The sequence below is a fragment of the Protopterus annectens genome, chromosome 2.part0 (assembly GCF_019279795.1).
Source record: "Protopterus annectens isolate FY-2018-M chromosome 2.part0, PAN1.0, whole genome shotgun sequence".
NCBI classification, from domain to species: domain Eukaryota; kingdom Metazoa; phylum Chordata; order Ceratodontiformes; family Protopteridae; genus Protopterus; species Protopterus annectens.
In genome coordinates this window covers 1048233325-1048245960 of record NC_056728.1, presented here as the reverse complement: position 1 = coordinate 1048245960, position 12636 = coordinate 1048233325, and the positions used below count along the sequence as shown (strand labels likewise).

At 40.7% G+C, this 12636-nt stretch overlaps 1 pseudogene; it reads left to right on the top strand.

Moving 5' to 3' along the window:
* Positions 1 to 5804: 5804 nt before the first annotated feature.
* Positions 5805 to 9219, top strand: LOC122792808 (annotated as a pseudogene).
* Positions 9220 to 12636: the final 3417 nt, after the last annotated feature.

The following is a 12636-nucleotide window of genomic DNA, read 5'->3' as shown; positions in this document are numbered from 1 at the left end:
TGTTCACATATTTGTAGGATGTCCACTTGTCTGGCCGATATCTTTTGTCTGGTCCATATAACTGTTGTGTATTCCTGACACATCAGTGGGATGATGTGGGGATTGAGGTCACTAACTAATCAAAAGTAATTGAGTCCCGGACTTCTGATATTTCAGTCAATATATGATAGGACATACAGTGTTACTACATCGACTTTCTCAGCTTATCTACTCATGTATTTTAGACATGTCCCTATTTTCATGCCTTTTTTCCCCACTTTGCAAGGCTTGGTCCAGATTTATTGCACTAAGGGGTTCTGAGCATACCTCTCCACTGCCAGAATTTTCAGAGAATGTCCAGATGTTTGGCCCATACCTTTTTTCTGTTCAACAATTTATTTGTATTTGTCCGGTAAATCACTGTGATGATCCAAGGATTTATGTCAGTAAATAATGACATAACATTTCAGTTTCCATCCTCATATACTTCAGTAATTGTCTGCTGAAATGCACCCTGTTGCTGTAGCAAGTGTCTTCATTTCTAACAGCAATATTTGAAATATGTCCCTATATGTGGCCCATTTTCCACCCCATTTTACAAGCTTTACAAGAGGTTGAGAGGGATGGTTCTGAGGTATGACTGCACTGCATGTTATACATATACACACACACACACACACACACACACACACACACACACACACACACACACACACACACACACACATATATGTTTCCTTCCATTATATATTTATATATTTGTATTATTTATCTACTTTTTCATATATATATATATATATATATATATATATATATATATATATATAAATGTTTCAACAGATATATATATATGTGTGTGTGTGTCTATATATAACACATGAATGATTCCACAGAGCTTTCTCCTTAATGTTGTATGCCTCTATTGCATGATATGTTTGAAAAAGCAATATTAATTTCTGTAGCTTAGATGGTGTAGTGATACATTGTTCTGAATATAGTGTAGACGGTCATGAGTTTGAGACTTGAGACTGATGTTTTTTTTTTCATTGATGTTAAATGACCAGCATGCATGATATGTTTGTTAAAGCATCACAGATTCTCACAATTGTGATGGTGTAATGGTATGTTGCTGTGTTATTAGAAATACAGCATCCTGGGTTTGAAACTTGGGAGGGCTGACTGTTTTGTTTCTTGGCAGAACAAGGTCTGATAGATACAGATTGATTAAGGCACTTTTAAGCAGTTGTAAGCGGGTTTGCGCAGTTTTGCATGACACTAAGCGATACCAAGCTATGGTTAATGAGTTTTAGCTTCACTTAGCGCCACTTATTTCCTCTTACCCCCACGGTAATTTATTTAAAAGAAAAAAAAGGGGTGATAGGAAAGTGGTGAAAAAATGGGCATGCAGAGGCAAGTACAGTACAAAAGGTAGCTAGAGATGTGCAGGACAGGTGTAGGAAAGGTCCATAGCTATCCATTTCTTGTACAGCAACAGCTGTGAATTTCTACAGAATTTGGAAGTGAATTTAGACACTCAAACCCCTGAGAGAGGGGTGAGGACAACAGTAATGTGTTGTCAAGCTAATTGGACCAGATTACGTGTCCAGTGGACATGTGTATAATGGACAGCTATGTATGGGGAGTAATTTTGTTTTTTTGGAACAGATGCCATTTTTTTTAAAGTGAAAGTGAGATGGGGAAGGATAGTAGGTATATTTGGGGAGGTAAGTTGGGTAGGAAGACAGACAAGACAGACAAGACAGCAGACAGGGGCAATGTATGACACATGTGGGGGTTAAGCACCTTGGATGGGGAGGGTGGTTGGGAATAAGACACCCATAAGCCTCCAAATGGATACACTGGGACTGAGATCCCTATCCATGGGCAGTCACCACTGCACCTTCACGGCCCCAAAGGTGGCTGTGCAGTGTGCTGGACAGGAGAGGTGTGCTGATCCTCAAGATGTGCCAGGTGCTCCTCTATCTGGTGCAGCTGTCCAACAAACTCCTTTTGGATGGTACTAGACACCAAACCCCAGACCTGCCTATGGATGATGGCTTTCTGTTCATGCCTGCTCCTGAGGGGGGATAGGCCCCATCCCCTAAGGTGGTTCCACTGGAAGGTGGTGCAGTACCAATGGAAAAGGAGGTGCCAGATTGGGTCCCAGACATGCTGGGGCCCGGTGACATGGTCAGATGAGGCGGGTTCGGCAGATCCACCGAGATCTGCCTTCCCTGACATGCTATGGTGTCGAGGTTTTACAAAATATGCTGGTTAGTCATGAACAACACATTTTGAGATTTATTATAACAGCATGCATTGGTGTTCTAATTGACCCCATAAAACAGATTTGAAACAGTTGCATAGCAAAAAGAACACATGCATATGTGGAACCATAGTAGGCATTATACTGGCATGCAAGTTACATTGATAACAACAGGCCATCAATGATAGTATTTGAACAGAGAGCATTAATAATAAAACAATTCAATATTTGTAGAACAATAGGACACATGTCCCAACAGTAGGTTTGGAGAAAAACATATCCGTTGATTATGTGTATAAATTATAGGTGCAGATAGGGGGAGGAGATGTCAATTAACAACTGTGTAGGCTTCAATTGTTTACAACTGTACTGATCATTACTCTACTCATTACTCTCCAGGTATGACCTCACTTTATATCTACCTATGGCCTGGGTTTGGGCAGTGGAATGTTTGTACACAGTGTATTACTAAAGCCTTCCTGTGGAGAAAATTTCTGTTAACACTACCTGACTGTTTCTACACATATACACATATTCGTGGATGAAATTATGCATATAGCTTACTAACACTCCCGGGATTCGATCCGTGCTTGTTTGTACAAAAAGGTACAACAAAGTTGTGCTTCATCACAATGAACTATTGAGGAAGTGCTGCCTTTTGCTTGACTGTTTTCTGTCTAATGCTGTCTTGGTTGGACAATCTGTCCTTGTAATTTTGACATTCATGCATGGCAAATAGTTCTTGTACTGTGTATTAATACATTGACGTATTAAAATCTGGAAAGCAATGGTTAACACAAAGCAATGCTGTAGGGGGATACACTATAATACTTTATACATTACTATTCAGGAATCAGATCTTGGTGCATGGAACATTTCATATAGTTGATCCTGTTTTACAGCTCCGCAATCTTTATCAAATGAGCCTCAATTAATTCATGCTGTCAGAGCCATAGTTGCTGTGCAGAACCTGTATACATTTAGATTCATACCACCACATACCAAAGTAAACACAACAGTCTGGTGTTTTTAGTTTTATTGAAAGGTACTGACAATTTTATTGATAGATATCATGTACATCACTATTACTCTGCTAACGTCTCATTTTTTCATTATACACAGTACGCATTTTAACCTACTGGCATTTGACATTCTACTCCTTTCTATTTATTTGCCCTGAATACTGCAAGCTAGATTTGTACACACCAGCCTCCTGGCACAGCCTTAGCAACCTGCTGGCATGGTTGTCTATGTTCTCAGCCCTCTCATCTACAGCTGTACAGGAGATAAAGAAACATTTATGCATACCTACTGATCATATACGCAGGCTGGACTTTGGTAAATACTAATTGATACTGATACTTACACACTTCAGGGACATTCTGTTCCCAGGGGTCTTGGATCCACTGGTCCAAGAGCTCCCTCTTCCTATGCTTGAGGTCAGAGAAATGGTGCTGGACTTGCTCACCAGTTCTAGGGATGCCAGTAGCACTGGTCAGATCACATGTGAGATGGTCCCAGGCCTCCGCTTTGTATTGTGAGCCCTGGTACTGACCCTGCAGCATTCTCTCCTCATAGTCTTCCACTAGAAGTTAAACCATGACCCTGGACCCCTGAATGCCCCACCTCTGAGCCCAAAAGCACAATCCCACTCCTACCCCAGCCATACTGCCTGCAAAAATGAGCTACAACTGGTTATGGCTGTATTTCCACCTATGAGTTTTAAATAAGGCCAGATTCCCACCCTTTGCCATCATTGGACCATTTTGAATATGCTGAGCTAAGCTAAGTGATGCTAAACCCGCTTAGCTAAGGTTGGCAGTGCTTAAAAGGTTAGGAGTTGAGCACTCCTTACCAATGTGGAATTCCACTTAGCTGGCTACTCATTGCTTTGCATTTACATTTAAGCAATGCTTACACCAGCTTAGCATAGCTGAGCACTACATAGCATTGCTCAGATTTCATTTTATAGAGTATCAGGATTGTGAGATTGATTCATCATTACTGACATATTATAATTTTATGTTTACTTCCATAACATCCCTCTATGTGCTTTCATTACATTATATTCTTGTGCAACTATACAGTATGGGGCATTTATGTTTATATGGGGGGTTTACATCTTTTTTAGACTGACACCTCACTTTTGGACCTGCTACACTACCCTGGTTGCAAAAAACAGTCACTACATAATTTAAGTTTATAAAAATAATTTTAACACTACTTTCCCATAACAAAATAAGTGGTCTGTCTTGCCTACTCAAACCATGAACACCTGCATGTAAAGCTGGGACTCTAACCATTACACTATTGCTGCTTGGAAATTTCACCTCTGTATTTGCATTTATCTCTTATGGGATGTTAAGCTATGCTAACCAGAGGGCCATAACATGCACACCCATTTTGCTATGCTTAAGCATTCCTTAGCCTAGAAAAAAAGTATATACTATTATTATATTATTATGTTATATAAGTGAGTCTTGCGGTGTTCTGACAACTCATTGAGGACTGAAATCGTGAAATAATGGCATTCATTTGGCTTTCAGGCTTCCATCCTTCAGGCACTCCTGCTAATACATATCTTGTCTGATATCAACTTTCTAAGTGTGTAAGGGCAATTTTTCAGACATGTCCCTGTTTTATTGCCCCCCCCCAACATTTGTGCCTTTGTTCACATGCACTGCTGTCAGGGAATATTGGCATACATTTGCTTTCAAACTTCTACACTGTGGTAATTCATGCTAATGCATGGATGTTTTCTATCAACTTTCTACATTTAGTGGGCAATATGTGTGTGTGTTGTGTCCTTTTTGAGGGATTTATCCCTCATTATTTGTGTATTTGCACACATTTCCTGCTTTAGCAGGTTTCAAAGGTGTCATACTGCACTTTGGCAATGCAGGGGGGGTGTCACAAAACCTGTCACATACCCCCTGCATTGCTTTCTTGCTGATGCATTTATTTCAGTGTCCACAAACTCTGAAATGATCATTTATATAATTTCAGTGTCCACTGACACTGAAATACTGGCTTAATATTACAGTAAATCTCTAATATTATGCCAGATCAATTTAGAAAGTGCTGTATGGCATTTTCTGAGTGCAGGCGGTGTGTTCAATGTCCGCGCATTACTTGGACACGCCCCCTGCACTTGTTCATAGTTCGTGCCCATATAGGTAGAACAGCAGCGCACATTCATGAATATGCAAGGAGCGCTGTTGTGCTATATGGACACAAGCCACTCAGTGCAAGAATAGTGCTATTCCTGCATGAAGTTTATTGAATCCAGAGGGAAGTCAGTATGTGCTCTCTTCCACACAGGATAGGCTTTAGGTGAACTGGATCTCTAGGAGAATTGCTCCAAGGCAACTGCTGCCCACTATTCCCCCATTCACATCACCTAGTACCCACCACTCCATTATGGCCTCAACACTCCATCTGGATTACTTTTTTCTAATTTTTGTCAAAGTTTGTTTTACACTTCATTTTTTCCTGTATCCATTCATTCATTCAACACATCATAACTAGACAAGACTACACTCTGATAATTGTGGAAAAAATGACTGCATTAAGTCAGGGTCTAGGGGCTGTTAGGTCCTCAGAAGAAACAGGGGTCCCAGATTTGAGGTACGTTTTAGAATTTTTTAAGCAACCTGTTTCATCCTGTGTTGGCTTGAAAAATATCCTGATTAATTAAATAAATTTAGATTTATTCTCAACTTTGCTTTTTTATGCTCTGAATGTAAGTGGGTGTGTGTGTGTGTGTGTGTGTGTATGTGTGTGTGTGTGTGTGTGTGTGTGTGTGTGTGTGTGTGTGTGTGTGTGTGTGTGTGTGTGTGTGTGTGCATGTCTGTGTATGTCTGTGCGTGTGTTTGTGTGTCTATCTATAGAAATGTATGTATATATGCATATATTTCTGTGGACTTATACATGTATACATACATATATATTTGTATGTGTGTGTGTATATATATATATATATATATATATATATATATATATATATATATATATATATATATGTTTTATACAACATATATACATATATATATATATATATATATATATATATATATATATACTTCTATTAAGCTGACAGACCATTTCACTGAAACCCATTTGGTCGACAGCTCATTTCATTGACAAAAGTATACAAGGCAAAAACCTGGGATTTGCCCCCCTCCCCACTGTTGTGTGACTGTGGAGTTGTTATATATAGTTGGGGAGGTGTGGGGTGTGGGGGGCGCAGCCCCCCACCTAGAATGTTTGTCGATGAAATGAGCTGTCGACCAAATGGGTTTCAGTGAAATGGTCTGTCAGCGAACAGAAGTAGACCCATATATATATATATATATATATATATATATATATATATATATATATATATATATATATATATATATATATAGCTTCACTGCCATAAGTCAGTTTTATGTTACCTCTGTTTTGTCAACACATTTTGATTGAGAGAAGAGATGGTCAGCTGTTGTGCAAGACAACACAGTCCCTGGAATTGGGGAATATGCCCTTTGCCTTGAGATTATGCAATCTCAGAGTTGGAATACATAATTAGCAAGGAGTGTGTGGGTAGCAGAGTGGTTTGCCCCCTTGAAAAACACTGTTTAAAAATCTGCATCCTTCGAGGAATTATCTCGGAGCTTGTGCAGAAGTAGATATAGTAAACCTTAAATTAGTCAACTGCTGTTTAAGTTGACAGATTTCTTGCCTTATTGAATTTGGTCAATGGGAAAGCTAATTGACTTATTAGCAAGGCTGACATAACACAGGGGGTTTGGGAATATAATTTTTCCCTGGTATTGTGTGATCTCAGGGGATTGCAAAAAAAAAAATATTTTAATTTTATTTTACATGCTCAGATTATATGTCTGAGAAAGTTCATTCCATTTTCTTTTCTTTTTTTTTTTTTTTTTATCTTATTTGGTCAATGTTTTGAGTGCCTGCAGGTCAAGTGTTATGGTGTTCTCTCAGTGCATATGTTCCAGTTAACAGATGCAAATCCATGCTGTAAGTAAAGAAATCAGTACAGTATAGTCATGCTATGACTTGTATTCATAAACAACCGTTTAAACAGTTCCCTTGCAACTAAGATTTTTTTTATTCTTATTTTCATTTATCCTTTTCTTTAACAGGCTAGTCCTACTAGACTATTGGCCTCTTTTCTAGGGAGACAAAGGGTCTTATTTATACTAGTAGGGTAAATTAGAACAGGTCACTGGGGACCTTTCCCTACTTTTATCAAAAGGTGCTGTGGGATCTTTTACATCCACCTGAGCTATCACCAACTCAACTAGATGACCTCAGTTTAATATTTCATCTGATGAGACCAAGAACTTATCCTTCTTCTTAAACCCTCCAGCTGCAAGATGGAGTTAGCTTTCAGATGTATTGAATTGGTAGTTCTGCTCTGTAACCAAGTGTGGCCTTAATATTGACAAGTTGAACATGCTGGGAGACAAATTACTCAAAGTGCTGCAAATTGTTGATGGTTGTAGCCCTGGACAAGATTTCCCAAGGAGAATTTAAATGATAAGAGCTTTTCCTTCTGGTTGTGGATCAAGGGTGTTTCAGAGCTGATTAAAAAGTACCTTTTGTCACTGTTGACTGATGGGTGGATCATGGGCTTTGTAAGTAAAGACAGAGAATGAGCTTTATTGAAAGATCAGACACCTGGAACTTTCCTGTTTAGGTTTAGTGAAAGTAGCAGAAAAGGAGCTATCACTTTCACTTGGGTGGAAAGGTCACAACATGATGCACCTTAGTTTCATGAAGTAGAACCAGTAATCATCAGGATAATTTTCAAGAAGACCCTGTACAAATGGCCATAATTATTAGTAACTGTCTTAAAGAAGAACAGAAAATACTGGCATCCATGCAAACCTTAGATCAGAATGAAGTTAGCAGCACACAGAACAACTTGATTCTGGGCAAACAGAAGGAAATTAATATGAAAGTTAAGAAAATAAAGAATGGAGTCTAGGATGTTGAACAGGATATAAAAACACTTGAGGACATTCAGGATGAATATGATTTTAAATGCAAGACTCTGCAGAGCAGAGAGCATTAACCAAGTGGCAAGGCCCTGAAAGAAGTGAAGCAGGAGCAGAAGACTATTCAAAACATGCTTCTCACACTACAGTTGAGAAGGAAGGAAGTTGTGAATAAAATTTCTGACCTTCTAAACATTACTGAGCAGAATCAAGTTGCTCTGATCATTGAAGAACTGATGGACTGGAAATGGAGACTGCAGATTGTATTGGAGGACCACCTAATGCATGTCTTGACCAGCTACAGAACTGGTTTACAGTAATTTCAGAAAGTGTGCAGCAAGTCCGGCAACAAAAAAAAAAGAAGCTGGAAGAATTGGAACAAAAGCTAACATACATTCAAGATCCTATCACACACATAAATGCTTTCTCTGGAAAGAACTAAGGCTCTTTTCAAACAGCAAATTCAGAGCTCATTTGTGGTAAATTGGTAGCCCTGTATGCTAACTCACCCTCAGAGGCCACTGGTGTTGAAAACTGGAGTTCAGTTCACAGTGAAACTCAGATTGCTGGTGAAACTTCAAGAGCTGAATTATCAGTTACAAGAGAAAGCTTTATTTGATAAGAATATCAATCAGAAAAACACAGATAAAGGATTCTGAAAAATGCAATATACTGGGAACAAACATCAAAGTGATGAACATGGAGGACTCCACCACTGGAAGTCTGGCAGCTGAGTTTTGACACTTGCAACTGAAAGAACAGAAAAATGCTGGAAGTAGAACCAATGAGGGCCCTCTTATTGTCACCAAAGAACTCCACTCACTCAGCTTTGTAACAGAGTTATGCCAGCCTAACTTGGTGATAGACATAGAGACCACATCTCTTCTAATAGTGGTAATCTTAAATGTTAGCCAACTTCCCAGTGGCAGGGCCTCCATTTTGTGGTATAACATGCTGACTAATTGATGGATGACAGTAGGGAAGGCCAGTCATGAGCACTCAGTCATTGTCCTGGGGCATAACTGGTAGCTATGAACTTTAAACATTCTACTGATAGGCTACAAGTATTGCTGAACTTTTACAGTCTAACTACCAATGTTCCATTAGGGAATCCTGGGTGAGATCATTACAGTATAAACATGTTCATGGAGCACAGTATATAATATTATCAGTCCATGAAAAGTTGAAGAATTTGCTTGTCTCAAAGGGTAAAGGTAGGGATCCTGGTGACCACACTTTTGTAAAATGTTATTATCCACTACAGAGACACACCTTTTGAATTTTATTACTCACTCATCAACAGAAAATGAATGGGTTTGCAAATGTTTTTAATGGATTCGTGGAGGCTCTCAATAATAATCTGTCTAAGCAACAGAGACCTCCGAAACAGAAATGCAAGCAACCTCTATCTCCCAACACAACCCAAATGACACATAGCCCACAGACTCAGTGTGCCACTCAACCACAGCCAATAAAGCAAAACAACGTACCCAACACACTAGTCATAGGTGACTCTATTGTCAGGCACACTGATGTCCCACTCACCAGGCTAAACAAGGAGAAGGTTACTGCCAGCTGCCTGTCAGGTGCCAGGATCCATCACATAACCCATGCACTCAGGTCACTCTATAACAAGTACAAATATGACTCTGTCATTGCCCATGTTGGTGTGAATGACCTGAGACGTACCTCCCTGTACTACATGAAAAGAGACATGGGAGAGCTCTCCGATCTTGTAGCCCAGGCAGGTATGACCCTAGCCCTGAGTAGTATTCTGCCATCACCCAGAATGATACCGCAGTACAAGGACAAAATGATTGATTTCAACAGTTGGCTAAGCTTCTGGTGTCATTCTAAGGGGATCCAGTATCTGTCTGCTTGGGATGACATAGTTGACAGACCACGATGCTTTGCCACAGATGGCCTGCACCTGTCACCCCTGGGATTCCGAATACTGGCTAAGGTTCTTGCCGCCCCTACAGTGCCTTTTTTAGGCAGGGTTCAAATAACAAATTCACCACCATAACAGGAACAGGCAAGCAAAAACTGAGGGTAATGCTACTCAATGCTATAAGTCTAAATCTCAAAATGAACTCATTCAAGGCACTCCTTAAAATGGAGAACATCGATATCTGTGCAGTGGCTGAGACCTGGTTCAAGGCTCCAGAAAGCACCCCTGCACTACCAGGCTGTAACCCATACCACACTTTTTGGCCATGTAACCTGGACCGAAACACCAAAGGCAGAGGCGTGTCCATATTCATTAAGGATATCTACACCTCTAGGCTAGTTGCTCAGCATAATGCATCCGAGGTTATCCAAGTGCAACTAACTCTGGGCAAGACCACAATCCAAATTGTAGCTTGCTACAGATCCCCCACCATGCCCCAGGATTCCCACTCCTCTTTTCTTGATGCACTGGAAAATTTTAGGGTTCAACCAAACACCCTAATAATGGGCGACTTCAATTACCCCAGAGTTAACAGGGAAAACTACTCGTGTACCAACTCCTTAGCTCAACACTTTCTGGAATTCATAAACTCCAATGCCCTAGATCAACTTATCCACACCCCACCAGGGGCAACAATATCCTAGACCTAGTCATTACCAACATGAGTGACCGGTGTTCCACACCTGAAGTCAACTCCTCATTGGTCCGATCCAACCATAAGCTTATCACCCTTGATATCCACATCCCGTCCCCACCCCCCATTAAGGAAACCACATTAAAAAATTTCTCCAAAGCCAACTTCATGCTTCTTAACACAGAAGTGGTGAACTTCATGACACCCATGCAGATGGACAATACAGTTACAACTGCTGAATCCTACACAAATGCACTCTATAAGCACTTACACAAGTGCATGGATCGCGCTATCCCAAACAGAACCAAGACGCTATCCTCCAAAAAAAGGAAGCCAATCTGGTGGTCCCCTGTCATAAACAAACTGTACAACAGAAGGAAGAAACTGTTGCAAAAGAGAGTTAAATCCCATGAGTGAAGGAGCTCCCTGGTCAGCCTCAGTAAGAAGCTGAGATCCCTTATAAGATCCTTCAAAGCTAGCTACAAAAACAAAATCGCCACTAAATCCAAGGACAACCACAAAGCATTCTATAGCTATGTCAAGAATCTAGATGACAACACTCAGATCTGCTCTGAGTTACAGCACAAAGGCATGAAAATTACAGAACCAATTGATATTGCCAACATCCTGGCAGATAGGTTCAGTGCTAACTTTACCCCCCTCTCACTCCTTAAAGGGCCCATATCTATACAGGAAGAATGCAGAGTCCCTGTAATCACAACTACGCAGGTAAAAGCTGCACTCTCTAAAGCCAAAAACACAGCATCCATGGGACTGGACAACATCCCAGGCTGCATTTTACACGAACTTCAGAACAAACTGGCTCCCCCCTTAAGCACCATATTCAAGAATAGCCTCACATCAGGCTTTGTGCCCACTGAATGGCACACAGCAACAGTTATCCCACTCCACAAAGGGGGAGCCACCACTGATCCCGGGAACTATCGACCTATTAGCCTGATGAGCCTGGTCTTCAAGGCCATGGAACGTATCATCGTGGAACTCATAAACAAAGACATTGGTAACCTCCAAACTCTGGATCCCACCCAGTTCGGGTTTGTGAAAGGCAGATCATGCCTCCTGAACCCGATCGACTTCTTTGAGGCAGTCACCAAAGCGGTGGATGAGGGTAAGGTGGTTCACACAGCCTATCATGACCTCGCCAAGGCTTTCAACACCATCCCCCATTCTGGAATTGTAGCTAAACTCACTAAACTAGGTATAAATCCCTACGTCCCAAGATGAGTTGCCAACTGGCTCACTGACAGAACCCACACTGTAAAAGTTGCAGACTCCAAATCTGACCTCAAAGCAGTGACAAGTGGAGCACCACAGGGTTCCATCCCGGGACCTCTCCTGTATGGTATTTACTTCTCTGAAGTACAGGCTAATACAGAAGGCTTCTGGCTAATGAATTTCACAGATGACTGCAAACTAGGAGCCATAGTCAAGTCCCCAAATTATGTGGACATCCTACAGAAGGGCCTCATTGAGCCAGATGCCTGGTGTTAGAGCCATGGCCTCAAGCTCAATGCCAAAAAGTGCAGTGTCATCCCCTGTGATAAAAACTCTGTACCCATGAACTACCACATAGGCAGCAATCTATTTAACACCAAATACGTGATAAGAGACCTTGGGACCCAGGTGGACAGTTGTCTCTCCTTTGATAGTCACATCGCCACAGTAGTCAGGAAGTCCTTCTACATGGCACATCTCATCATAATAGGGTTCTGATCCAGGAAAAAAGAGGTCACTGTTTCCCTCTACTCAACACTCATTAGACCCATTATAGAGTACA